The 13,245-nt window shown below is 41.1% G+C and overlaps 1 protein-coding gene across 3 annotated transcripts in view; it reads right to left on the bottom strand.

Annotated features, from left to right (window-relative positions):
• LOC137619586 (uncharacterized) overlaps positions 1–12,859 on the bottom strand; it is a 53,990-nt gene extending 41,131 nt beyond the window's left edge. For 2 of the 3 annotated variants that reach the window (XM_068349752.1, XM_068349754.1), the window contains exon 1: positions 12,715–12,856. The gene's annotated coding sequence lies outside the window, so the exon portion shown is untranslated. Of the gene's footprint in view, positions 1–12,714 lie in introns of all 3 variants that reach the window. The other variant, XM_068349753.1, reaches the window with a different exon arrangement.
• Between the last annotated feature and the right edge of the window lie 386 nt (positions 12,860–13,245).

Here is a 13,245-nt window from a genome sequence, read left to right as displayed (position 1 = left end):
GATGCCGCATAGTATGAGGCTCCTGCCTCATGGGTTGAGGCGGTTGCCGCATAGCATGAGGCTCCTGCCACATGGTTTGAGGAGGATGCCGCATAGCATGAGGCTCCTCATAGCATGAGACTCCTGCCTCATGGGTTGAGGAGGATGCCGCATAGCATGAGGCTCCTGCCTCATGGATTGAGGAGGATGCCGCATAGCATGAGGCTGCCTCATGGGTAGAGGAGGATGTCGCATAGCATGAGGCTCCTGCCTCATGGGTTGAGGAGGATGCCGCATAGCATGAGGCTCCTGCCTCATGGTTTGAGGAGGATGCCGCATAGCATGAGGCTCCTGTGAGGTTCCTGCCTCAAGAGTTGCGTCTGCCTCAAGGGTTGAGGAGGTAGCTGCGCAGAGAGAGGCTCATGCTGTGAAGAATGCGGTTGCTGCATGCGTTGAGGCGGCTGCCTCATAGCATGAGGTTCCTCAAGAGTTGAGGTTCTTGCCTCAAGAGTGGAGGTGGCTGCCGCAAGAGTTGAGGTTGCTGCCTCAAGGATGGTGGAGGTTGCCGCAACGCAAGAGGTTGCTGCATAGCGCTGGTATCTGGCAACTCCCAATGCGGCAGCTCACGCGTGGAGGTAGGTTGAGGAACCTCAACATCATACGTCTGGCAGGGTGGACTGCGCAGAGGTGGAGTTGAGGTTGCTGCCTCGAGGATGGTGGAGGTTGTCGCACCGCAAGAGGTTGTTGCCTCGAGGATGGAGGAGGTAGTCGCAACGCATGAGGCTCCTACCTCAAGGGTAGAGGAGGTTGCTGCAAAGCATAAGGCTCCTGCCTCAAGTGTTGAGGAGGTTTCCGCGTGGCAAGAGGATCCTGCCTCAAGGAAAGTGGAGGTTGCTGCACAGAGCTGGAATCTGGCAACTCCCAATGCGGCAGCTCACGCATGGAGGTAGCTTGAGGAACCTCAACATCATACGTCTGGCAGGCTGGACTGCGTAGAGGTGGAGGAGCGCTCGCAGGAGGAGGTGTGTTAACCTTCTCTGCCTGAAACTCCTGCATCAACACCGCAAGCTGAGACTGCATTGTCTGCAGCATAGACCACTAGAGTTTAAGAAAGACAACAACAAACGGAGCTACTGTCCGTTGAGACTGAGGGTCTAAAACAGCTGGTGCGGCAACAGACGGAGCTACTGCCTGTTGCGATACCACCTTGCCTCTCTGGGAGGTGTGCAGTTGTCGTACTGCAGCAAGTCCGAACTGACCCAGTGCTAATGGCTACACCTAGGAGTTGGACTTGCGCGGAAGGGACCGACTTGCACTTAAAAGCTGCAAGATTTGGTCCATGGTTTCTGCGAGAAACCTCTTCCGCAGACGAGGAATAAAAGGGCTCTCTCGTCTTTGTGTGGGTGGGGTGATCACGTCGGCAACGTGTGTAGATACACCCGAAACCACGGAGGGAAACGTCTGTTCGTCGATCAAGGCCTGCTGAACCCATAAGTCCTTCGACATTACTTCTCCCCTGGGCTTGGGAGCTTGTAAGAGGTCCCAGACTAGGCGAACAACTGGCACGAACAGACGAACCCTCGAACGCAACACTGTAACACTTTGCGCTTATCACTTTATCACTTTTGATTTTCTGTTTGCACTTATTTCACTGAACTCGAAACTTTAAGTGGTTTGTACCTGAAACATGCAATTCTATCCTTCCTTAAAAGTTAGTAATTGCGAAAACAGAATTACAATGTAACAGAAAAATATAATGAAAGATAAATAATTCAGTGGCTGGAAAGAGACTAAACACTAGATCAAATAAACTACGTTTAAAATCTCTCACCGCATAAAGCTTGAGAACAAGAATAAAACTCTAGAAACGTTTACCTTCTTCCCCTAAAGAGACTAGGGAGAAGAGCAAAAACGATAACAACGTTACTCGCTTGAACGAAACGTTTATCCTCCTCTCTCTCCCTCCGTCTCTATCTCTCTCTCTCTCTCTCTTGACTTAGAACCTGAGAGATGAGCCCAATCATATATATCGTTAAAACATATTATTGTTAAAGGAAAAAAACTGAAAGATTTCCCAAATAAAAAGTTCCTTTATTAGAATTAAAACCATTAAGCTAAGAAAGAATGAACAAAACGCTAGAATCGGTTTACTCTTACTGCAACGTGACACCGTGAAAATTCTCTCTCTATCGTAACGATAGAGCGCAAGTTGAACGTTCTGAACGTCAACAACTGCAGAGACAAAACAAAACGTTAGTTCAACTTTGAAAACAGTACGAGACTATCAAAGAAATTCTTTCAAAAACATTAAAATAGCATAATATGTTAACAGGTAAAAACGAAATGACGGGCTCAATGTTAATTAACTTCGGTACCAAGAAAAGACCGCCTACTATTAGGAAAGGTCGAATATAAACAAATATAAAAATTAATTTTAATAAGTTTATAATAAAAGGAAGTTAATCGAAGAGGCCTATAAAAGGCGGAGAGATATAAAATAAATCTATAACTTTTGTTAAGCAAAATTAAGAAAGAGAGTCTATACTCTCTTAGACACCAACACTTCCGTCTAAGGGAAGGGTCGGCCATAAAAGTGAAAGAGAGTTCATACTCTCTTCGTCACCATAATTAATCAAATTAATTCCAAAAGCTAGCTAAGCTAATGATAAAACTTCCTGAATAGCGAAAGCTAAACTCTAGAGCAAATACATCACCAAATCGTGAGCAAAAACTCCAGAATCAACAGCGTATCCATGTAGGTCTAGCCGGAGGCACGACAGAGGAAAAATTGAGGTGGTGTTGACAAGAAGTACTGGAGTACCTGACCACAGATGGCGCTGTGGTGTTCACCCCCACCTGTATAGCGATCGCTGGCGTATCCCGACCGTAGATTTCTGTCGGCAACAGAGTTGACAGCTACATGATTATCGGGTAAGATTAATATTGAAAAAAAAAAATTCTATAGCATTTTTTTGCAAGGACGTACCGGTACATCCATGGGGGTAAAGGGATGACTTTTGTGAAACTTACCAGTACGTCCTTTGGGGGTAAAAGGGTTAAAGACCAGTATTTACTATTCTTCTATCTTTATACACTTAAAATGTAAGAAACAGTCAGCAATGACACTTTTCTGGATGGGGTTGCTTAAAAGGTTAGACTATATTACACAATATTTCCTCCAGCAAGACTTTATGCAGAAATAAATATTAAATACTATAATGGAACTAACACATCCTGATACAGCCACTCGTTAAGATACTACCACTAGAGAGTTATTGTGTTGTTTGACTGGCCAGATTCTCTATAGTTACGGTTCATTTTCCGTTTGCCTACACACACCGAATAGTCTGGCCTATTCTTTACAGATTTTCCTCTGTCCTCATACACCTGACAATACTGAGATTACCAAAGAATTCTTCTTCACCCAAGGGGTTACTCCACTGCAATGGTTCAATGGCCATTTTACTCTTGGTAAAGGTAGAAGAGAGACTTTAGCTATGGTAAGCAGCTCTTCTAGGAGAAGTACACCCCCCAAAATCAAAACATTGTTCTCTAGTCTTGGGTGGTACAATAGCCTCTGTACCATGGTCTTCGACTGTCATGGGGTAGAGTTCTCTTGCTTCTGGGTACACTCGGGTACACTATTCTATCTTATTTATCTTTCTCTTTGTTTTATCAAAAGTTTTTACAGTTTATATATGAGACGCTATGTTTATTTTCTAGTAACTGTTCTTAAATTACCTTATTTCCTCATTTCCTTTCCTTGCTGGGCTATTTTCCCTGTTGGAGCCCCTGGGCTTATAGCATCCTACATTTCCAACTAGGGTTGTAGCTTAGCAAGTAGTAGTAGTAGTAGTAGTAGTAACAACTCAATTTATATACTGTACAATGCAATCAACTGGTGAAGAAAAAAGGAGAACACTTCTTCAATCAGGTCAAGACACCAAATGTTCAAGTTATGAAAAATTATCTGAAAAAGGAGTATGGGCTACAGGACAAAATTCAACAGCTTATCCATTAAAGTCAATAATAATAAGGCTAAACAAGCAAAAGATATAACAAGGCTTCGGGGTGTTTCCTAAACTCTATTCTTAAATTTTGTGCACATATTCCTACCTCTCTCATATTAGATTTAATCTACATAATCATTAATACAATGCCATACTAGATACTGGAAAAAGTGTTTTCTTTATCTAAAAGTCTCATTCCAGAGCAATAAATCAGAGGAACTTATTGTAGAGCATGCAATCAAATCATAGAATATTTAACCTTTTTACCTTTACGAGTTATCTAAATTCTCAATCTTATTCGTTTTTGCATTAGCCACCTCCCTCTTAGTCCGACCGTTTTATGAAGAAATAGTTACAGCAGAAACAATCTATGTAGAAAACAGAGATAGCCTCTGTATGGTATTTCCAAGTATATATTTCTATCAATACACTTTAATAAAGATTTAGTTATTGTGGTGAATGTATGATGCATGTTGTATTAAATTGTTAAAAAATAAATCTTGGCTGTTCAAGTTAATTCTTCTTTACTACCAAAATGAGAACTTCAAGTTGTTAAACTTTACAGTTCTTGTCTTATCTTAATACAGTGAAAACTTTTTATTCCTTTTTATCTACTGAATACAATTTCAACAGGCTTGGTTTTTAAATACATTTGAATATGACAAATTTGGAAATAATGTGTATTTTTCTAAACTATACAAACTTTTGTCTCTTTACAGTGGAGGTATATTTCAGCGACAGCTGAAACCAGCCATAAGGCGTTTAAGAAAGTTGTAACTACTCACACCCGTATTAGTAGCAGGCAGGTCTTCTTGGGGAATAGGTGATGGCAGGACTAGTACAGTATGTGTAGAGCTCCAGGTTTGTATAGTTAGGAAAAATACAAATTGTTTCAAAATTTATTATTTGTTCCGGCACTATATACAAACAACTCTGCTCTACAATGGAAACTCACCATTAGGTGTGTGGAAGTCTCAAACCAACTGGGTAGTAACTGTTCCAAGGTGCCACTCGGTGCTTTGCACAAGCTGTTTAAAATGGCAACCCGTCTCCTTACTAACACTTGTGTGCGAGAGCTACGAACTGTGCAATTTGTGCAAAGGTTAGAACCAATCACTGTGACTTGACCTGGTAAGTGTAATATTTGAGAAAAGCTCCTAACTTAACATAGACATTACCCGAATCCACCTCGCAAGGAGATTGGGGCCATAAATATATATTCACTTTTATCAGGTTACACAAGAGACAATGGTACCCACCTACAGTCAGAGTAGGTCAACTTCTAGCGTTTCTTGATGCTAAAACCCCAAGAGAGCGGAGAATGAAGAACTATGAAGCCAACCCAAGAGAGGGGAGAATGAAGAACTATGAAGCCATTCACTTGCATATTCATTCTAGCCTTTCTACCGAGTAAAACCTGCCCTCAACCAACTGCTACTTGTCTACAAAGGAGTTGGTGTTCATGTCCACGTTTTCTGCAGCCACCACAGGACCTATCGAGTAGGTATCTACGTTCCTGTAGGTTACATCTTGCAGGTACAGTACTGTACTAGGCTGTGAACATAGTTTATCATTTCTACACACTCGCTTGTAAGGCCTGTCTCATAATTGTTTTTTTTTTTTTGAGCGACAAGGTTTTGCTAACACCCCAGACGTCATGGGCTCTGGGTCCACAGTCGGGAGGAGTGGAGCCTGTTTGTAAGGCTCACCATACCACTTGTCTGATCCTGGTAGATCAGGTTCTTGGTGATTCGCCTCTTTACTTTCCCTATTATCATCATCATTACTTGCTAAGCTACAACCCTAGTTAGAATAGCAGAATGCTATAAGCCTAGAGGCTCCAACAGGGAAAATAGCCCAGTAAAGAAAGGAAACAAGGAAAAATCACAAATTTTCAAGTAATTTGTATTTTTCCTAACATACTTACCTCGAACTACTTTCTTAGGAGGTACCTGGAATCTCCTCTCAACCGACCAGAGTTTTGTCTAGTTTACCCTACTTCCGTTTTCTGTGAGGACTACCTCAGGCGGAAGGATACGTGCCCTGAGGCTAGTCCCAAGCCAGGTCGTGTGTTAGCTTGGGTCTCGACCCTCAGTATAAATATTTTCTATATAGGCCTACACTATAAAAACTAACAAACAAGAGGAAGAGAAATTAGATAGAGTCGAGTACCAAAGTGTACCTTCAAGCAAGAGAACTCTAACCCATGACAGTGGAAGGCCATAGTACTGAGGCTAAGGCACTACCCAAGACTAGAGAACAATGTTTGATTCTGAGGTGTCCTTCTCCTAGAAGAGCTGCTTACCATAGCTAAAGAGTCTCTTCTACCCTTAACAAGAGGTAAGTTGCCACTGGACAATTACAGTGCAGTAGTTAACCCCTTGGGTGAAGAAGAATTGTTTGGTAATCTCCGTGTTGTCAGGTGTATGAGGACAGAGGAAAATCTGTAAAGAATGGGCCAGACTATTCGGTGTATTTGTAGACAATGGGAAAGAACTGTAACCATAGAGAAGGATCCAATGTAGTACTGTCTGGCCAGTCAAAGGATCTCATAACACTCTAGCTGTAGTATCTCAACAGTCAGCTGGTGCCCTGGCCAACATACTACCTGTGCTGACGAAGAGTATGTTGACCTGTGGACGAGCTCTACAGGTTCGTTTGAGATATTTCTTTAGCCCCTCACAGGGCGAAGTATCAGTTGACTCAGATCACCAATTACAGAAATTAGACTCAATATGGAAGGACCCGCTACAGCCGGATTTTGAATCTTGGCCAAAAACTCAGGGACAAAGCCGAGGGTCACTTGCCCCAATCCCCTTGAATGGGTGATATCGTAGGATAGACTACGTAGCATGCCGACTCTCTTTGCAGAGCCAGGGCTAACAGAAAAACCGTCCTTACTCCGCTATGACTGGGATAGTGGCACTAAGATGAGTGAGCGCTTCCACAACACTATAACGACTAAAGATAAACCACTTTGATAGATTGCAAAAGACGACATCCAGAGGTATCCTACTATCCTCCTAACAAATGGTTGTGAAAAGCCTCGCACTGTAAGGAGTTACTGGATAACCTACAGACATGAAGCCATAGCAGAGCTACTGCTTGAAGGAAGATTTTTATGTGAGGTTGTCCAATTAGATCGGGAAGTGGAGGGAGCTCCCTCGGTGCTTCTGTAAGCACATGAAGGTTCAGGAACCATTCTGCATGTTGCCACATCGGAGCTACTAGGGTCATCAAGAGATCTTGCAATAACCTTAACTTGTTCAGAAGCCTTTTCACTACTCCAGGCAGAAGGGGGAATCCATAAAAATCTGTGTTGCACAGTGGTGTTGGGAGGTGTCCTGCTAAACTGCCCGGGGGTCTAGTACTAGGGTCCAGTACACCTGAAGCTTCCAGTTGAAGAACATCCCAAACAGGTCCTTCAACGGCTAACCCCACAAAGTCGAGACTTTGTTAGCTATTATCATTAATAATTGCTAAGCTACAACCCTAGTTGGAAAAGCAGGATGCTATAAGCCCAGGGGCTGCAGCAGGAAAAATAGCCCAGTGAGGAAAGGAAACAAGGAAATATTGAATATTTTATGAAGAGTAACATTAAAATAAATATCTTCTATATAAACTATAAAAACTTCAATAAAAAAAAGGAAGCGAAATAAGGTAGAATGGTGTGCTCAAGTGTACCCTCAAGCAAGAGAACTCTAACACAAGAAAGTGGAAGACCATAGTATAGAGGCTATGGCACTACCAAGGACTTGAGAACAATTGTTTGTTTTGGAGTAACCCCCTGCTGTTATAAATTTTAACTATACATATTTTTACCTTAGGTCAGATGAAATCAAATTTTAAAATTGATGTCTACTTTCCCTTTAATTAGGAAGATTGAATCAGAGTGAGCTCGAAGGTTATTAGAATAAGGGCCCATAGCCATGCAACAAGTGGAGGAGGGGGCCCAGACACAGAAGGAGCAAGTGATACTGAACCTGAAACCACCAGCACAAGGGTTGAGATGAAGGGCACAGGGGAAGGAGTAGGATACACAGGGGCTGGTCTTCTTAAGCACAACTTCAGGCTCAACACCTCCAGGTCCCGGTGTAATGGTCTGTTTTTCCCCGTCCGAAATTGCCTCCAGCGCAATTTTGTCCCAGGATAATATTCCCCCTCAGGGCCAAGATTCTCCCAACCCCACTGCTGTTATAAGTGATGGCTATGGCGATGTATAGCAACTACAATTTCATGATGACTTTTCTGGTAGGCCTACATCTAATGTAATGAACACCTTTTTAAAATCTCACTGTGGTATCCCTCAAATTCTAAAGTGTTTTAAGTGAGATTCAGAGTTATTTTATATTGGAGAACATATTTTTATTGTAACGACTGTGAGAAAAAAAAAAAAAAGAAAAAAAAAAGACAGATGTAAACCATATGTAAGGAATTATTTTAGATTACTTTCAAAGTTTGTGACGTGGGTAGGGAGGTCCGATTCTATCTCTGTGACCTTGGTAGGTTTGTGACCTGGGAAGAGGGTCTCGGGGTCTGTAACCTGGGCAGGGGGGTAGATCTGTGACTTAGGTAGGTTTGTGACCTGGGAAGGAAAGTCCAGGGACTTGCCCCCAGCTAAGTCTATGACTTTGCCAGGCTTGTGACCTAGGAGGGGGTTCCAGGGGGGCTTGCTCCCTGCTAGTCTGTGACCAGGGAACTTCTAGGTTAGGTTAGGTGGGTGTGTTAGGTTCTGTGGCCTTTTACATATCTCGAATGTGTTAAATCAAATTTTTTTCTGTTCTTGCCCACCCAAAGTCACAAGTTTCCCCCTCTGTCCATCTGGATAAGGGGTGATAACAGGAAAACGGTTTATTTGCGGTGGAAATAAGGGTCACAGCTTCTACGTAAGGGGAGGGGAAAGGGCCTATAGGGGGGAAAAAATCGTAGGTCTGAACCCCCCCCCAGGTATGTAACAGACCAAGCTACTTTTCCCCGGGAGAAATCTTTCCAACGCTAATTTCCCCCGCGGGAAATTTCAGTCGGTAGTGAAAAATTTCCAGCTACACTACCATTTCCACTGGCAAGGGAGCCACTTTATAAGCCTTCACCCTCCTTTTGGACAAGGGTAGGGCACCGGAGTACCTGAAACTGGGGGCACTACTACACTTTTCACTACTGGCATCACTTGGGACACTGGCACTACGGGAACCAAGGGAGCAGTATCCTTAACTAAAAGCTCCGTTCAAAAAAAGTCATGGAGGGCCTACCTGAAAGACCTAAGAGAGCCCAAGACTTCCTTAGGTCAAACTTTTCATTAACAATCAGCACAGTAACAGGTGAAGAGCTTCCAAAGAGGTGCTATGAACACTAGGGGTACCCTACACAACATCAAAACCTGAAAAGTCACCGACCGCGGATGGAGATCCAAAGTCCTTGCTCTTGAAGCATAACCCCCAGGGACAAAGCCAAGGGTGTATCCACAGTGGCAGCAAAACCAGTAGTACCCACGAGTACTCAGAAGCAACAAAAGACTTCAGTGTCTTCTAGGACATTGTTAAGAAACACCCCAACAAAGGCTTCGCTCTTCTTTACTTTCAGGGCATATGCCTGCCACTACATAGGACACTAAGACCTACACTAGGAGCATGGGTATTATTGCGAACAGTCACGACCCCTACAAGAAGCATAGAGGGAGAGTGGATGTACGGCCGGTTACTGATGAACCAGTTGCAACAGCCACCATTCTCCCAGCAAGTACAAACATCTTGCTTTACTTCCATCACAATTTCAACCACACATTCTCTTCTCGCAATTTAAAAGAAAAACGTTTGGTATGGCGCTGGCATTACATATGAACTCGACAGCAGTCGAATCAAAAGTGAAGCTATTCCGGCTGGGAAAGGGGGCGGGGTGCCTCACTTGCACCATTCACCAGCTGGTTAATCAAGTTCTAACGATATTTAGGGCAGTCTCCAGCTTGCGTTAAATCAATCTCCCCAATTAACCCAAAACGTGCTATGCGTTGATTTTATCGATGCATTACGACCTGTCAAAGGACGACGTCAATATTAGCGATGCTTCATTTTTCAAATTACGTGGGATTCTCCTATGATTTGCTCAGTGACATACAGATTCTTTAACCAATCAGCTTGCAGCTGGAGGAAAGAGTCGCCAGATATTACATTGTTTTACTTACAATAAAAGCGAAAAAGTAACATCAACTTCAAGGGGTGGGCGGAGCTATCGGAGTATGTTTGTGTTAGCGGTAAGAATGTTTTTCCTTTCAGACACATTTTATCGTTATTTTCAGTTTTTATTCATTAGAATAGCCTTTCATAGCGATAATAATGGTTCGTTATCATATACTAGTGAATTTTATATTGACAATGACAGTGATTGGGACATATCAAATGATGAAAGGGACGATTGTCCAAATGCAACTGGTAAAACGAACGAATCTGCCTATAAAGGGATATGTAAAGGATGTATAATAAAAAGAAATTGAAGTCTTTAAATGTGCAGTATACAAATAGGAATAGTTTTTATATATTTTTACATATGGTTATGCATTTTTCCTTGTTTCATAAGGTAGTTAATGATAGACCGAGTGTTCAAATAGAAATTATCACTTATAAACACATCCATTTAACACAATTATTTCATGTATATTTATTATAAATTTTCATATGATCACTCACTAAATTTGATAATATTCTGACATGAAAAAAATTAAAATGCATCAAAAACTATTTCATCAAGCCATCAAAAACCAAAAAGATCGTGTTTATTATTTTTTATTTTTAACAATTTCTAAAAAATATATTTTTTACATTTTGTGATTTAATTATTGGTTATCAATCTCCATTTCAAGTACATACCTCTGATATTTAGATATTGGGTAACTTAGTTCGTAATAAATGAGAAAATAAGTTTCAAGATAAAATCGCAAAACCCATGATGCGGCCGTCGTCCTTTGGGCTAAAGGACGAGGGTTTGTAAGTCTCGTAGGAACAAAGTCTTATTCATGATCACCATAGGATAAAATAGTAAATTTTCCACTCCACGTCCAATCATAAACCAATTGCTAGGCTAGCCTATAGTAGGCGACTTAAGAAACTAGACCTTATAGTTTTATTTTTCAAATACCATCATCCTCCAGGCACTTAATACAGTCTTCATCATTAATAGGTCAATAATGTACTGAAATCTGTAATATAATACAATTATATGGTCAGGTTAGGATATATTGGTTTCTTCAGATAACAGGGATTTAAAAGGTCCAGAAGGATCCAACACACATAAAGGTGGTGTCACCAAACCTCTATACCCAGTATCTAATAGAACACAGCCTCCAAACATCGAATATAATAACAAATAGGAGTGTTTGTATATCAACGGCCAGTTCCTCCAGTGAGCATAAATTATGGACACCAACTAAACTAAACTTTCCTCCCAACCTACAAACAGTGTCCTTACCTACTTACCTAACGGGGGGGGGGGGGGGGGGGGGGTGTTACTCACAGTGCTGTACTCCTAGTCAGTCATCATCAAACATACAGGTGGCCGCTATTATACATGCACCCCAACTATTATTTGTAAATTTTTCCGTATAATTTGAGCTATAAATGTGCACCAGTGTTAAACAAACAAATAGTAAATCTCTACAAACGCACCATCACAAATAAATGTCAGATACTCCAGTTGCCCTAACTTGACATAGGCTTCAACCACCTACAAACCTTAACAGACATAGGATGCAGTATTCCTAGAGTAGGATCTTCGATGGTACAGGAGTAAAGTTACACAATTGTGAAAGTTAATTATTTGGTATTATTGTAGTTTATTACAGGGTAGTGTAACCTAGGGAAAAACTACATTTTTCCTATAATGAAAGGTCAGTTCTCTTAAAAAATGACACTCGTTCCTGTCGGAAATGAATAGTTTCAGATATATGAATAATATATATATATATATATATATATATATATATATATATATATATATATATATATATATATATATATATATATATATATATATATATCCACTGATAATGGGGGACCCCCAGTGGGAACTCGGGGTTTTGGGTGGGGAAAACATACTGGGGAAACGGTATATAATGGTAAAACAAGGCTTTTCTTCTCATCACCTTACCAATTATTTTTACAGCATGTTATTGCTGATTACCAAGCCACTATCAGCCACGGGAAGAGATCACTCTATTGTTGGCTACTTGGACAAAATTTCGAGAGCAAGATGTTAAAATGGAGCTGAAATGGGCTCATACTGCAATATCCATCATTATGCATAGCTTACGAAGCAGAATTTAGTATGAGCAGTTGTGCATGAATATTTTAGGTCCTACTGCATTATCAGGAAACAGGAAGGCCAAATAAGACAAAAGTCAGGAGTTAATATCTACCTTCGTAGATTAGGCCTGCTTCAGGTCAATACGATACCAATATTTCCCATTAAAGGACTGTATTTCCAACGTTAGTCTACTGTACACCCTAAACAGCTGTATTTAGAAGCTTTGCTTCGTTAACTAAATGTTCTATATACAGTGTAGTTAACAATTTACTTGCAATAAACCAGTATGCAAAATCGCTAGTAGGTTACAAGTGTGGGTCAAGATACCAGGAAAAACAAGTGACTCAGTGATACAGAACGGCCTTTAAATTCATCTGCTAAGCTACAGATAAAATAGGAAAAGAAAGTTTGGCCTACATAGTATTAAGGATACCTTTAAGTCACGAAGGGTGCAACCCCGAGTCTTCACTCCAGCAGATTAATCATGAAACACAATGAAAGTTCACGGGAGAATATCAATAAATGCTTTCGACTCACTTGATCGCTAGGTAAACACTGACAGACTGAAGACTCTCGATGTCGGATGCAGGGTTACCAGATTATTTCCACTGGATTATCATACATGAACCTTAAAATTATCGTTTTTTAAACCAAAATTATCGTTTTTTAAACCAAAATTATCGTACACACTTTCAACATAATTACTAAGGAGTAACATATATAGTTTATTTCAAGGTATTTTAGTATAATTGTTTAATCAAACACAAACACATACATTGTATATACCCAAGGTATGTATCGTACATCGTACCGGACCCAAAATAATCGTACATGTACGATAATTATCGTACGAATGGCAACCCTGGGACTCGGATGTACTGTCCTTGACTCAGTTGACTGAAACCCTGTACGTACCGTAGTAGGTATGTACGATGTGACGTTTTAGAGCTCCTTTCGTGCGCCA

The sequence above is a fragment of the Palaemon carinicauda genome, chromosome 26 (assembly GCF_036898095.1).
Source record: "Palaemon carinicauda isolate YSFRI2023 chromosome 26, ASM3689809v2, whole genome shotgun sequence".
Lineage (NCBI taxonomy): Eukaryota > Metazoa > Arthropoda > Malacostraca > Decapoda > Palaemonidae > Palaemon > Palaemon carinicauda.
The sequence above is the reverse complement of the archived record's forward strand: the minus strand, read 5'-3'. Positions and strand labels throughout refer to the sequence as shown.